General features: G+C 39.5%; 1 long non-coding RNA gene across 1 annotated transcript; it reads left to right on the top strand.

Moving 5' to 3' along the window:
* Positions 1-5,615: 5,615 nt before the first annotated feature.
* LOC140941421 (uncharacterized) lies at positions 5,616-12,644 on the top strand. The gene is made up of 3 exons (XR_012166459.1): positions 5,616-5,664; positions 6,323-6,465; positions 11,119-12,644. It is a non-coding gene; the product is annotated as an uncharacterized lncRNA (long non-coding RNA).
* Positions 12,645-14,010: the final 1,366 nt, after the last annotated feature.

Raw genomic sequence — 14,010 nt, 5'->3', positions numbered from 1 at the left:
CCTCCATAAGATGTGAAATTAAGGATTGTAACATCATAGTCATGCAGTGACGGCAAAGAAATGTATGAAACAGTGTGACACTTCTGCTAAGTCGTTGTTTTGTGTCTCATTTTTGCCATTCTTGTTGCCATTAATGTTGCCATTGCTAAAGCTCCCTAATGTTTAACTAACTAATAACAGGCTTATGAATCCTTACCTTAGTGTTCCACTGAAAGCATTGCAATCCCTCATCTCTGTTTATGGGAGATTCAAGCATGTTACATGTACACTGTAGCTTGCTTGACAGCGCCGACCTGCACGTATTCCAAACAAGGTTTGTGATTGGCTGAAAAAACAATAAGAATGGTGACATATCAATGCCCCTATCTCTGAAAACAATAGGTAATGCAGGTTATAGGGACCAATGAAATAATACGTTCGGATGGGTACAGGTCAATCGGCTTGACATGATTCATGACTTAATTAACAAGGTATATTACATGTCAAGGGTTCTTGTCTCAGGTCATGGCTTTACGAACAAATTAAGTCTTTCACCACTAAACTTTTGGTAACTCCAGTCAACTATACCTGTTGAGAACTAGAATATGGTGGAGTTGGTTCTTAAGTTTGGGCATTGACATACAATAACAATAGTATCCTTGCCTATGGAGAATTTCAGGTCTAGTAATTTAAATCATCCCTGTCCCCTGTCATCCTAGTCATCCCTAGTCAGTAGTCAAACAAGTCATCCCTAATCATCCCTAGTCATCCCAGTCATCCCAGTCATCTCTAGTCATGCCATTCGTCCCTAGTCTTCTCAGACACCCAGGCATGCCATTCAATCCTAGTCATCCCAATCATCCCAGTCATCCCTAATTATCTGCAATCATCCCAGTCCTCCATAGTCATCCCTTTTCATCCCAGTCATCCAAGTTATGCCATTCATTCCAGTCATCTCTAGTCATCCCTAGTCATCCTTAGTCATCCCTCCTTGTTATTCCTAGTCACCCCAGTCATTCAAGTCACCCCCAGTCATTCCCCTCATCCCAGTCAACTTTGCCATGCCAGTCATGCCATTCTTTCCAAGTCATCCCAGTAATCCCATTCCCCTCTAGTCATCCCATTCAGTCATCCCATTCATTCCTTGTCATGCCAACCATCCCAGTCATTTCAGCCATCCCAATCATCCGTAGTTATCTCAGTCGTCTCTACTCATCCCAATAATTCCCTGTTATCCCAGTCATCCCAGCCATGCATAGTCATCCCACTCATCCCTAATCATCCCAGTCATCCCTAGTTATCTGCAATCATCCCAGTCCTCCATAGTCATGCCTTTTCATCCCAGTCATCCAAGTTATCCCATTCATTCCAGTCATCTCTAATCATCCCTAGTCATCCTTAGTTATCCCTCCTTGTTATTCCAGTCATCTCAGTCATTCCTACCCATCCCAGACATCAGATGATTGCAGATAGGCTAAAACTGAATGATAATAAGACAGAATTTATGATTATTGGCACACACACTCAATTAGATAATGTTAATGTATCTAAAATTGTGGTCAGCCAAGCAAAAGTGCTAACTGTAACGATTGTTAGCAACCTCGGGACGTAGTTTGATATAAACCTCACCATGTCTGCACATAAAAGTATGTGGCAAGCTGTTATTTATCATCTGTATGATATTAAATGCAATAGCAAGTATTTGAGTCATGATGACAGGAAATCTATAGTTCAATACAATACAATACAATACCCTTTATTTAACGTGGTCAATGTTCTTAGCTAATTAGCTACTTTACAGACATGCCACAAAAAATAAATAAATAAACTAGAAATAATAATAGAAAGAGAAGATTTCTCATAAAAACCTATATAAAAATATATAAATACAGTTAAAAATTATTAAAACTACGAGTAGATCACGAGATTATTACATAATGATGTTAAAACTAAGCAAAATGTATTTACATCTTAGCTGCAGTATAACGCCACGATTTAAGTCCATAGGTGGTTGTATTTACTTTGGGTAGCTCGAGAATGTGTTTTCCTCTAAGATTATAATTAGTTGATCGTTCATGCAATAGCTCTCTTATTCCTCTGGGGACTTTATACCCATGGATAGCTTTGTAAACACCAGTGGCCATTTTAACAATTCTTTGATTAAGTGGGGACTGCAGGTTTAGTTGTTTTAGCAACGTCTCGTACGTGGTTGACTTGCCACGGGTCACAAAGCAAAGGGCTTGGTCATTGATTTTTTCAAGTTTGGCGCAACCTCTTTTACCACAGTAAAGCCATGACTCTGCGCAGGAATTGAAATGGAGTGCAATAAAAGCACGATATATATCTATCCTCAATTCAAAAGGCAATATTTACTTCAAACGATTGAGAACAGCAACCTGTTGACTAACTTTACGACGGATTTTACGAATCTGTCCCTCAAACTTAAGCTTATTCAAGCAGTTATAATGTCACATTTCTTTTTCGTTTCGTTTTCTTTTCAATTTCTTTTAGTTATAATAACCTTTAGTAATAGCTTTAGTGTATATAAGCAAGTAAGGGGTCATTAACAGATACCATGTATATCCATGTTTTAATTCAATATTTTAATATATTTTTAGTTAGTTTTAATAGTTTGTAATGCACATTTGATCATTTGATATATGTTAATTTGCACAATATCAAGTATTAAATATTATTATTACTATTCCCAGTCATCCCAGTCCTCCTTAGTGATCCCAGTCATCCCTAGTCATCCCAGTCCTCCTAGTTATCCCAGTTATCCCAGTTATTCCTAGTCATTCCAGTTATCCTAGTCATCCCAGTCATCCCTAGTCATCCCAGTCATCCCTAGTCATCCCTAGTCATCCCTAGACATCTTACTCATCCCAGTGATCCCCAGTGATCCCAGTCATCTCTAGTCATGTCAGTTATCCCTCATCATCCCCGTCATTCCAGTCATCCCTGTTATTCCTAGTCATCTCAGTCATCCCAGGTATCCCAGTCATTCCTAGTCACCCCTATTCATCCCAGTCATTCCAGTCATCCCTAGTCATCCCAGTTAGCTCCATCCCTCCCAGTTATCACCAGTCATCCCTAAACCTCCCAGTCATCCCACTCACTCTAGTCATCCCAGTCCCCCTAGTCGTCGCAGTCACCCTTGTCATCCTAGTCACCCTTGTCATCCCAGTCATCCCCCCTTATCTCAGTCATCTCTATTCATCCAGTTAATAGCATTTTGGTCAGGCTAGTGGTTTGGAGAACTGGGCTGTACACCTCCACCAAGAATTTCTAGGAGTATTTATTACTTAAACTCAGGTGTTGTGCTAGTTAGTGATCTTTTGATCTTATTTTAACTTACATAGAAACAACTAGCACAGTTTTTACCAATGTAGTCTGCAGTCCACATTTGATACATAGTCCACATTTTATACCTAGTGTGCAGTCCTTGGTCAGCATTCCTTGGTCCATGTTTTGTACTGACCAATAAGAAAGACTAGGATGACTAGGATGATTAGGATTACTAGCTAGTAGGGTGACTAAGACGACTTCAATGAATAGGGTGACTGTGTAGGATAACTTAAATACTGGGTACTAGGATGAGTTGGTTCAAAGATGACCAGGATGACTTGATTTACAAGGTTGACTGGGATGACTGGGATATCTAGAATGAATGACTACCATGACCTAGTATAACAGGAATTACCAGAAGATGACTGAGACTAGGATAACTGCGTTGACTTTGATGACTAGGATGACTGAGGTGACTAGGTTGACTGTGATAACTAAAATAGCTAAGATGATTGGGATGACTGTCATGACTGGGATGATCAGGACAACAAGGGAGACTGGGATAACTAGGATGGCAAGTATGACTAGGATGACTTGGATGACTATATATGGTGACTTTAAACTGGGATGACTAGGATGACTGTTATCACTTGGATCACGATGCTGAAGGGGATGACTTAGATGACAAGGATGACTGAGATGAATTGGATGACTAGGGTGACTAATATAACTCGGTTGCCTGAAATGACTTAAGATGACTTTGATAAATGGGGTGACTGTGATGTGTAGGATGACTTGAGTACTGGGTACTTGGATGAGTTGTTGGATTAGGATGACTAGGATAACTGGGATGACTTGGACAACTTGGATGACTTAAAAATAAGATGACTTGGATGCATGGAATGACTGGGATAACTAGAATGACTGGGATCACTGGGATGACTTGAATGACTAGTATAATAGGGATTACTAAAATGACTGGGATGACAAAGAAAACTGTGCTGATGACTATAATTACGTTGATCACTAAGATGATTGGGATGTCTGGGTTGACTGGGATGGCTGGGATGACTGTGGTTACTGTGACGACTGGAATGACTGGGATAACTAGGATAAGTGGGGTGACTGGGATGAGAAGGATGACTAGCATGACTAGGATAAATTGAACGACTATACGATGACAGGAATAACTGGGATGTCAAGGATAACTGTTATTACCGGGATCACTGGGATTACTGTGATGACTAGGGTGATTAGGATGACAAGGATGACTGATTACTAGGATGACTGGCATAACTAGAATGACTAGGATAACTGGGATGATTGAGATAAATTGGATGACTGGGACAACTGGGATGAGTAGGATTACTGGGATGACTGAGATGAATTGGATGAATTGGATAACTAGAATAATAATAGGATTACTGGGATGACTGAGATGAAATAGATGACAAGGATGACTGGGACAACTGGGATGGCTAGGGTAATTGGGATGACTGTGGTGACTGGCATTACAAAGAAGACTGAAATGCAGTAGATTAAGTAGGGCACAATTATGCAAATGTAGGGTGCTTTTGTTAGTCAAAAACAAGTTGTTAAACAAGATAGTAGCTTGTTGATGTAATATAAATTGATGACAACCAATTTATGATTTTTTACAACTTCCTGTTATGTCAGTTCATATACAGTCTAATAACGCTTCAGCTTGCAACGTAATCTCTCCTTTAATCAAGAAACCTGAAAAAGATTTCGGCTTTAATGATGTGGGGAAGGGGAATTTGGAAAATTGTTCATACCTCTTTCTTCAAAAATGTTTGCTATGCTCCTGCGTTTTATTGTTGAAAGGTATTAATGTTTATTACCATACTTGTGGTAAGAGTTAATTCTCTACTGTGAGTTCATGGTTTAAGAACAAGCATTGTTTGGATTTGGTCATGAGACATAAAGCAGATATTATATGTGATATCCAAACATCTATAAGTGGGTCTAAGAAATGAGTGACAGCCATTAGTTTTTAAGCTATTGTGCCATCAAATGGAATATTATCACACTTAAGTCCTGACACTGTTTCAAACACGATTTTTCAAGCTCATTTATAGTGAAAGTGTTCCCACTTCTTAAATCTGAATGGTTGATCTTCTCCATCTAGGAAATGTTACTATCCTTTATTCATGTTCATAAGGTGTTTATATGGATTGCAAGGACAGTTGAGATTTTTAGCAAAAAGTGACAATCATGTCATCACCAATTTATGTGCTGACGAAAACAGTTGGTATATTTTTTCAGGCAGAAAAAGACAGCAAATAAGGCAAACTGGTCAGAAGTTAAAAGAAATTGACCGCAGTCTTTGGATTTAGAGGACAACAGCATCACAGTCTAGGAATTACAACTGGTTTGGTATGTAGGAATAATTTATTACAAATAGTTTCTCTACTTCATTACTGAGACTTGGTTTTACACTCTGTCTATGACCCAGCCTGGGAGATCACCAAGGGTGCTTTCCATTAGTCAAAACTGACTGGCCAGACCATTCCTGCCCCAATGAGAATTTCACTTTTAATCAAAACTATTCAGTCAGACATATCCTAAATAGTGTGCACGAAGGAGTTGGTTTTTTAGCAAAAACTCTTTGTAAAAGCCTATTTTGTTGTCAAAATGACCATTCCAGCCTTGGTCCAGCCAGCTCGTTCTGACTTTTGGAAAGCATCGTGAGTGTGGGGTTATTCTGGCTCACGGTTTTTCTCTGATGAGGAAGTGCAGATTTGCAGTGGTTATAATCACCCAGCTGCTGTTGCACAGCCATTTTATTAGTAATTGCTTATCTTATTTACTTAAACAATTAATGTTTCACAAACCAACATAAAACTGTTGTCAGATCACAAAATTTAAAAATTTCTTACGTATTACAAGCAAATCTTTTTGTTAAAATCTAGTAGGAAACGTTTTTGCAGAAAAATGGCGTCCATATTATTATAGGCAGGGAGAGTAATTCTTCCTTTCTACCTGACAGTCAAATTTACCTGTATAATTTCTTGCATCTCTGGCTATTCAACAGAACCCATCCCACTTGGTGTTCCTGAAGATTCTTTGCCCATCACAAGTTGGATATCAAAGACGTTTCTTCAATTAAAGGGATGACATCTCAAGACAAGAAGCAGAGGGATTGTGGTCCTCCATTGGTGATTTCAGGCATTTTAGGTATCAGTTTTTTCCTTTTTTGTAACTTTCTTAACTGGTTTAAGACTACTACATTTTGTTGAGAATTTTTCTAGTGGTACACACAATTTTCCAAATCCCATTGTTTCTCCCTTTAAAGTATCAAATCTTTTTCAGGCTTCTTCATTTAAGATAAGGTCATCCCACTCATCCTTCCCATCCAGCTTATTCCAGTCATCCTATTCATCCTAGTTATCCAAGCCATCCCAGTTGTCCCACTCATTTTAGTCATCCAAGTCACCGTAATCACTTCTGTCATCCCTGTGACTCTAGTCAGATTTTGCATTAGATTGCAAAATCTGAAATCCGAATTTCAAAATCTAAATCTGTATTTCTCACTCAAATGCAACCCTAGTCTCACCTGTCATCCCTGTCACCCTACGATCGTGGACAAACGTCTTTAGACACTTTTGCATTTCTGGAGCATTTTCCAATTCACACAGGCCCAACCCCTCCCCTCACCCCACAAACAAAGTTGGATCCGCAAATGTTTTCAGAGTTTCAACTTTGTATAGGGTGGGGGGGGGGGGGGTGGAGGGAGAACAGCAAGAAAATTTCAAAAAGGATGCACCGTTTTATGAGGGAACCCAGAAATGACAGTAAAAAATGAATATTGCATTACTGTCCCAAGGACTTTTGTCCATGATTGTAGTTATCCCAGTCAACCCAGTCACCCTACTCATCTTAGTCATCCTAGTCCTCACCAGTCATCCCAATCATTCTAGGTATCCCTGTTATTTTAGTCATTCTACTTATCCCACCCACCCTAGCTAGTCGTCCTAGTCAACGAAGTCACCACTGTTGTGTCTTTTACCCTAGACATCTCATTCAACCCATTCATCCTTCTCATCCCAGTCTCTGTATTCATTGTAGTTATCCCAGTCATCTCAGTCATTCCATTCATCCCAGCCACCCCAGTCATCCCAGTCATCCTAATCAACTTAGTCATCCTAGTCCCCCTAGTCATCCCAGTTGTCCCAGTCATCCTAGTCCCCTAGTCATCATAGTCATCATAGTCATCCCTGTCATTCTAGGTATCCCTATCATCACAGTTATCCCAGTCACCCTAGTCATGTCAGTTATCTCATCACCCCATCCTAGTCACCCCAGTTATTTTACTTGTCCTTTTCATCACAATCATCCCTGTCACCCCTGTTATCACAGTAAACCATGTTATTGTATGCATCCTAGTCATGCCCATTGTCTTAGTCATCCCAGCCATCCAAGTCATCTCATTAATAGTCATCCTATTCATCCTAATCATGCAAGTTATCCTGGTCATCCAAATCATCCCAGTGACCCCTGTCATCCCAGTCATCCTCTTGTCATAGTTATTCTAGTCATCCTGGTTATCTCAGTTATCCCAGTAACCCTAGTCATCCTAGTATTCCACTCACTCCATTCATCCTAGTCATCTTAGTCACCTCAGTGATCTCAGTCATCCTTGTCATCCCAGTCACTCCAGGCATCCTTTTAAGTCATCCTATTCATCCCAGTCATACCAGACACCCTTACCATCTCAGTTATCTCATCGTCTTAGTCATCCCAGTTTTTCTAGTCATCCCTGTTATCACAGTCATCCCAGTCACCTAGTAAGTCCTCCTAATCATCTCAGTCACTCCCGTCATCTCTGTCACCCCAGTTATCCCAGTCAACCCAGTCCTCCAAGTTATCCCAGTAATCATAGTCTGTCATCCCAGTTATCTCAGCCATCCTAGTCACACCAAATATCCCAGTCACCCTAGTCAACATCAGAGTTTGCATGCACCTTGAAAGTCCTTGAAAGTAGTCCTTGAATTTCAGTGCCTAATTTATCCAACCCAGATTCTCAAGTGCCTAAGAGGAGCAAACACAGAAAGACCTTCGAGATAAAAATTAAAATTGCAGTCATGTTGTGGAAGAACTAAAAATGAGATATACTCAAGGCTATGATTGGAATCCTTGAAGAATGGGAAATGTGTCCTTCAAAAGTCCTTGAATTTTTTGTTCAAAACAGGATACGCACCCCGCAACCAAGTCATTCCGGTCATTCTAGTTATCCCTGTCATCCCAGTAACCCCCTGTCATCCCAGTCATCCTCCTGTCCTAGTTATTCTACTCATCCCAGTCATCCTGGTTATCTCAGTTATCCCGGTAACCCTAGTCATCATAGTATCCCACTCATTCCAGTTACCCTAGTCATCCCAGTCACCCCTGTTATCCTGGTCATCCTAGCAGGGTTGTCGCTAAGATTTCAAGTTGCCGGGTATTTGTTGTTAGTAGCCGGGGAAGTCGCTAGCAGTCGTGGAGCCCCCCGCTCCCCCAAGAAGTTTTTGAAGTGCAACTTCTACCGTTTTCCAAAAGGCATTATCGCCCAAAAAAAGCAATCTTCATCAAGAGCAGAGCTATCATTGGTGGTTTTATGATGATCACGTCTTTATTAAACAAAACTACAACATTCTGAGACACTAGAATATTAAGTTTTTATTTTACGTAAAGGCTCGTTGGGGTTTTTTTTTAGTGGCCGCCAAATGGGAATACAGTACATGTATACAGCTCTGGGTCTGAAAAAGAACAAAACAACTTACGGAAATCAAAGGTAAAACTAATATTATTACAGATGAGGAGGAGGAAAGAAGACAAGCGGTCGATGAATGTATGAAAAAGCATCACAAACATGAGGCTAATATGGTTTGTTGGAAAATAAAAGTATGATAAGGCGAAAACAAGCATAATGTATGAAAAATCGTGGGATAAAATATGGCAAAACTAAACTGCACAACTGGTAACATTAGTGGTCTCGAATTTAGGAACGAAACATCACTTAACATACGAAGAAACTGACCTACGGAAAAGTGTTTAAAAGACAGGGCTAATACTTTATAAATGTCGCTGAGATGTCGAAACGAGACACGAGGAGAAGAATGCAAAAGTAATGCTAATGCTTAACTTCTCTTTTATATATAACTTCTTGAAAGTAGAACTGAGAGGATGTGACCTGCCGACAATGATCGAACATTTCCCATTGACCATGCATTATTTTATATACTCGATACCAAAAGCTTAATGTAGATCTGGTCACTGACTAATGACAGTTTATTTAACATAGCAATCAGTCAGTCTTCATCTTCAAAGCCTTCGTCATAATCCTCATCATCATCAACATCAGCATCAGGGAAATTTAACGCTTGGATGAAGCCTCAACTTCTTCTGTGATGTCAACAGAGATCTACTCAGATCTTTCATCGTGAACAAAGAGTGCAGATTCCTTTGCTGCTTCTTCGACATGTTCAACACAAAGCCGACACAACGGTTGAAATTGACTTTTTGCGAACGGAGAGTTCTCGCGCGTGTGTACTAGTACCAAATCTAAGTAAGATGTCTTTCTTCGACATTTCTTAGTTTTTGCCCACGAGTTTTCCAAAATCACTTAAACCTGCTGAAGATGAAACTTGCATTTAGTATGATGCATAGTCTTTGGGTGTTTCAAAGGTGTGCTATAATTCAATGCTTATGTCCTTTATAATGTAGAATTTTCTGGTGCTCTTTTGGTTTAATTTAACGATGAAAGTAGCCGGGGACCATGCTCTGAGTAGCCGGGGAAAATCCCCGGCCCCCGGCCCTTAGTGACAACCCTGTCCTAGTCATTCTATTCATCCCAGTCATCCCAGACACCCTGGTCATCTCAGTTATCTCATTGCTGTAGTCATCTTAGTCACCCCAGTTCTTCTACACATCCTTTTCACACCAGTCACCCCTGTCAAAATAGTCATCCCAGGTTTTCTAGTCATCCCAGTAATACTAGTCATCCTGTTGATATCCTGGTCATGCAAGTCATTCCAGCCATCCTAGTCATCCCACTTATCCCAATCATCCCAGTCACCCTAGTCATCTCAGTTATTCTACCTATCCTTTTCATCCCAGTAAGCCCTGTTATCCTAGTTATTGTAGTGATCCCAGCAGCATTGGTCATCCCACCCTAGTCATCAAAGTCATCCCAGTCACCCTAGCCATCCAAGTCATCCCTGTCATCCCAGTCCTAGTCATGCCAATCATCCTAGTCAGCACAGTGTTTCTAGTTATCCCAGTCATCACAGTCATCCCAGTCACCTAAGTTATCCAAATCATCCTAGTCATCCCAGTCATCCCATTCAACCCAGTCCTCCTAGTCATGTCAGTAATCTTAATCCTCCTAGTCATTCCAGTCATCCAGATCATCCCAGTCATCCCAGCCATCCTAGTTATACTAGTCATCACAGTCATCCTAGTGATCCTAGTCATCACAGTCATCCCAGTCATCCTAGTCATCCCAGTCACCTCAGTCATCTTAGTCATCTCATTCATCCCAGTTAATCCAGTCATCCTAGTCACCTCAGTTATCAAAGTCATTCAGGTCACCCTAGTTACCTCATTAGTCATCTTAGTCATTGCAGTCAGTCTTGTAGTCTTTTGTAGGTATGCACATGTGCACCATGTGTTCTGGTAGCTACTCCCATCCTATGAAGCCATTTACGTTTGTGACTCAATCTTAGACTTTGAATTATTGGTACATCCCTTGCTTAACTCTGTTCTTATAAATACCTACCAGCCAAAAGTCAGCAACAAGTAACAAATAAGTTAACAATTGAGTGAAAATGATTTTTATTTTTTTCTTAGGCTGAAAAGAACAACAGATTTGGCAAACTGGTCAGCGATTCATCAATAGCTCAATACAGGAGTTCAACAGTGAAGATCAGGCTGGTATCACTAGAGGATGGTATCATCAAAGTCAACTCATTATTAATACCTAGTTTACTTTTTATATAATCATATAATTTATTACTTACAGTTACAGCCAGTACCCTACCTAAACACAGGTACTTGGTTTTAGAATATTTCTGACCCTGCCCGGGAGGTCATTGAATGCGGGGTACAGCTGGCCCGGGGTTTTCCTCCTAGGAGCAAGTGGACGTACAGGGAGGTTTTTCACCCAGCTGTTGTTCCACAACCCCCATTCAACAGAAATTAGGCAAATTCCTTTAGTTTGGCAGTGAAAAAAACAAAACACCAAAAACAAAAACAACAAAAAAAAGCGAAGAATATTGACTATTTCGTCAAATAAGACTTCATGCATTAGTCAAAACAGGTCCATGGTATTCCCAACAGGAGTGAATTGATTCACTTGCAATTTTTTTTCTTTGAATTCTACCAGTGGTTTACAGCTTTCCAAATTCAAAGACAACTTACTTATATTTATCCAATCAAAATTCAGTCACTTTAGGATCTTCAGCACATTATTTGCAGCTTTAGAGTAGATTGCTGATTATATGTAGTGAGGTCAAATTTTAATTAGGAATTCTGTGATTCACTATTGGAGGGAATACTTAAGGTATCTGTATTACAGGAATAATGATTTATTATACAGTGTGTGTGCCACCATATTTGTACAAATAAGTGTCACTGACAAAATGTTATCAGCAGTTTCTTTATTTTTTGAAGTAAATGAGGCACCATCCAGTTCAGTTTAGCAACTGGACAGAGACTTAACAATTAGGTAAAGTTTTCCTAAATTAAGCAAGTTTTTTTTTCAAATTGGATTATTTTGTTCCAAAAAAATTCATATTTTGAAAAAAATCTAGAGGCTTATTTGTACTTTACTTACAAATTAATTTCAAACACAAGATTCCTTTGAGTAGTACACACATCATTCAATTTTACAAAGGAGATTCACCTCTGGGAAGAAAAGGGAAAAGGGTTCATTCTTGCAAGACAATGATGAATGAATCTCTGTAGCCAAGAATAATTATTTTAATTAGTGATTATAAATGACATTTCCTCAGGATTTGGCAATGTTATGAAAGATGAAAGATAGTATTTCTTCTTCTAACTAGATACAGAGAAATTGTTTCAAAAATAATTTAAGACCAGTTTGGCCTGGTAAGAATAGCAAAATTGAGCTGAACTAGTTTTGGTATGGGCTAAGGGTTCAGGGCCCCAGTGACATATCCTCACCCAAAAATTCATAAAGTACCACCCTCGGGCCTAGTGCCTCACTGCTCAAAGGAAATCTTGCTAAACTAATAGTGATAATGATATTATTATAGTATTTAATATAAAGTTATAGTTGTTGGGTGGGTAAGGTTACACATTTTATAGATTATTACATACCTAAAACCATAAAAAGCTCAATTAAGCCCCTATCTGCCTTTAAGGCGGGTTGGAGGAGTTAGAGGTGGGGGACGGGGGGGGGGGGGGGTAAATAATTGGGGGGGGGAAGAAAGGATACTTTTTATCTCGATAGGGAAGGGGAAATTAGGGGGAAAGGTGGTCTTTTTGATCAATAATCTTGCACAAACTGGCAAAATCTTCTTGCATTGGTTTGATGGAAATCAGTTCCTGGTATTTCCTGCAAAAGGAATGGCTTTCAAGGTAAGTTGTGGAGGATGTAATAAATACTAAGGGGGATCAGGTTGAAAATCTAGTCTGAAAGAAATAGAGGCTGTGATCAGTGATAGGTAGGGGGGGTAGGCTGGGGCTTATAGAGCTTTTGTCACATATACAGTTGATGACATTGTGCTGCCAGTGTAGGTGGGAGTGGCCTTGTTTTCCATGTAATTGTCTGGGACTACCAGTCAAAATACATTAGCCATTCACTGACTTTCATTTTCTTAGACCAGTGGGAAGCACAATGTTGCCTGTATCTTGAGAGGCATGGGAAGCATTACAACCTTATCACACCAAACATTAATCACACAGGCAGAATTTTTTAACTTTGCTTTAATTTTATTCCTTTTGTTAAAGTTCGTCACACACTCAATTCTTCTCATAGGTCCACTTTCTATTGCAACTCGTCTTAATTATAGGAGTTGTTTTGCTTCCTGTATTATCTTAACACAGTGGAACTATGATTTTTTGAACCTCCTGTGAAATTGGAAATTGGTTTTAGAAAACTAGGAGTTCAAAGAGTTAGGGAGATATTTTAGCTTTGTTTTGGGCTTTCTTGCCATTTTCTGTTTGACAAAACCCAAGGCGAAATATAAAAAAGACAGTGAGTTCAGGGGAAGGAAAACAAGTTTTAATTTGAATAATCAAGAGGTTCAAAGGACCAGGATTCCACTTATACAGTATTAGTGTTAATGTAATGCTAGAATTAAACATTCTTTAACAAGCTCATTAGCACAGTATTAGTTCTAAACCTCCTAAGTAACATATTACTTTAGTCAGGTACTATACAGGCTGCAAGATATAGTGGCACTGTACAGGTATACATCTTTAAATTTTCAAAACACAGAAAACCTATGAGCTATAATATAATTATATGGATAGAATGTAGACACCTTGACCATAAAACTTATGACGATCTTCCATTAAGGGAAAAGATAAGCTTGAGCTTTGTCAGCCAAGGCATCTCTCTGGCTATCAGTGGCCAGGAAGCTACAGCTGGAGTTGCATCTACATTTATAGGCTACACAGCACAGTATGGATAGGAATGGCAAAGCAATTAACCACAGTGACCTTAATCCTTGAAGTCCCAATTTCACTTGACAAATTCTCCTTACTGTTCTTCTT

Source organism: Porites lutea, chromosome 6 (assembly GCF_958299795.1).
Source record: "Porites lutea chromosome 6, jaPorLute2.1, whole genome shotgun sequence".
Taxonomy (NCBI): Eukaryota; Metazoa; Cnidaria; class Anthozoa; order Scleractinia; family Poritidae; genus Porites; species Porites lutea.
The sequence above is the reverse complement of the archived record's forward strand: the minus strand, read 5'-3'. Positions and strand labels throughout refer to the sequence as shown.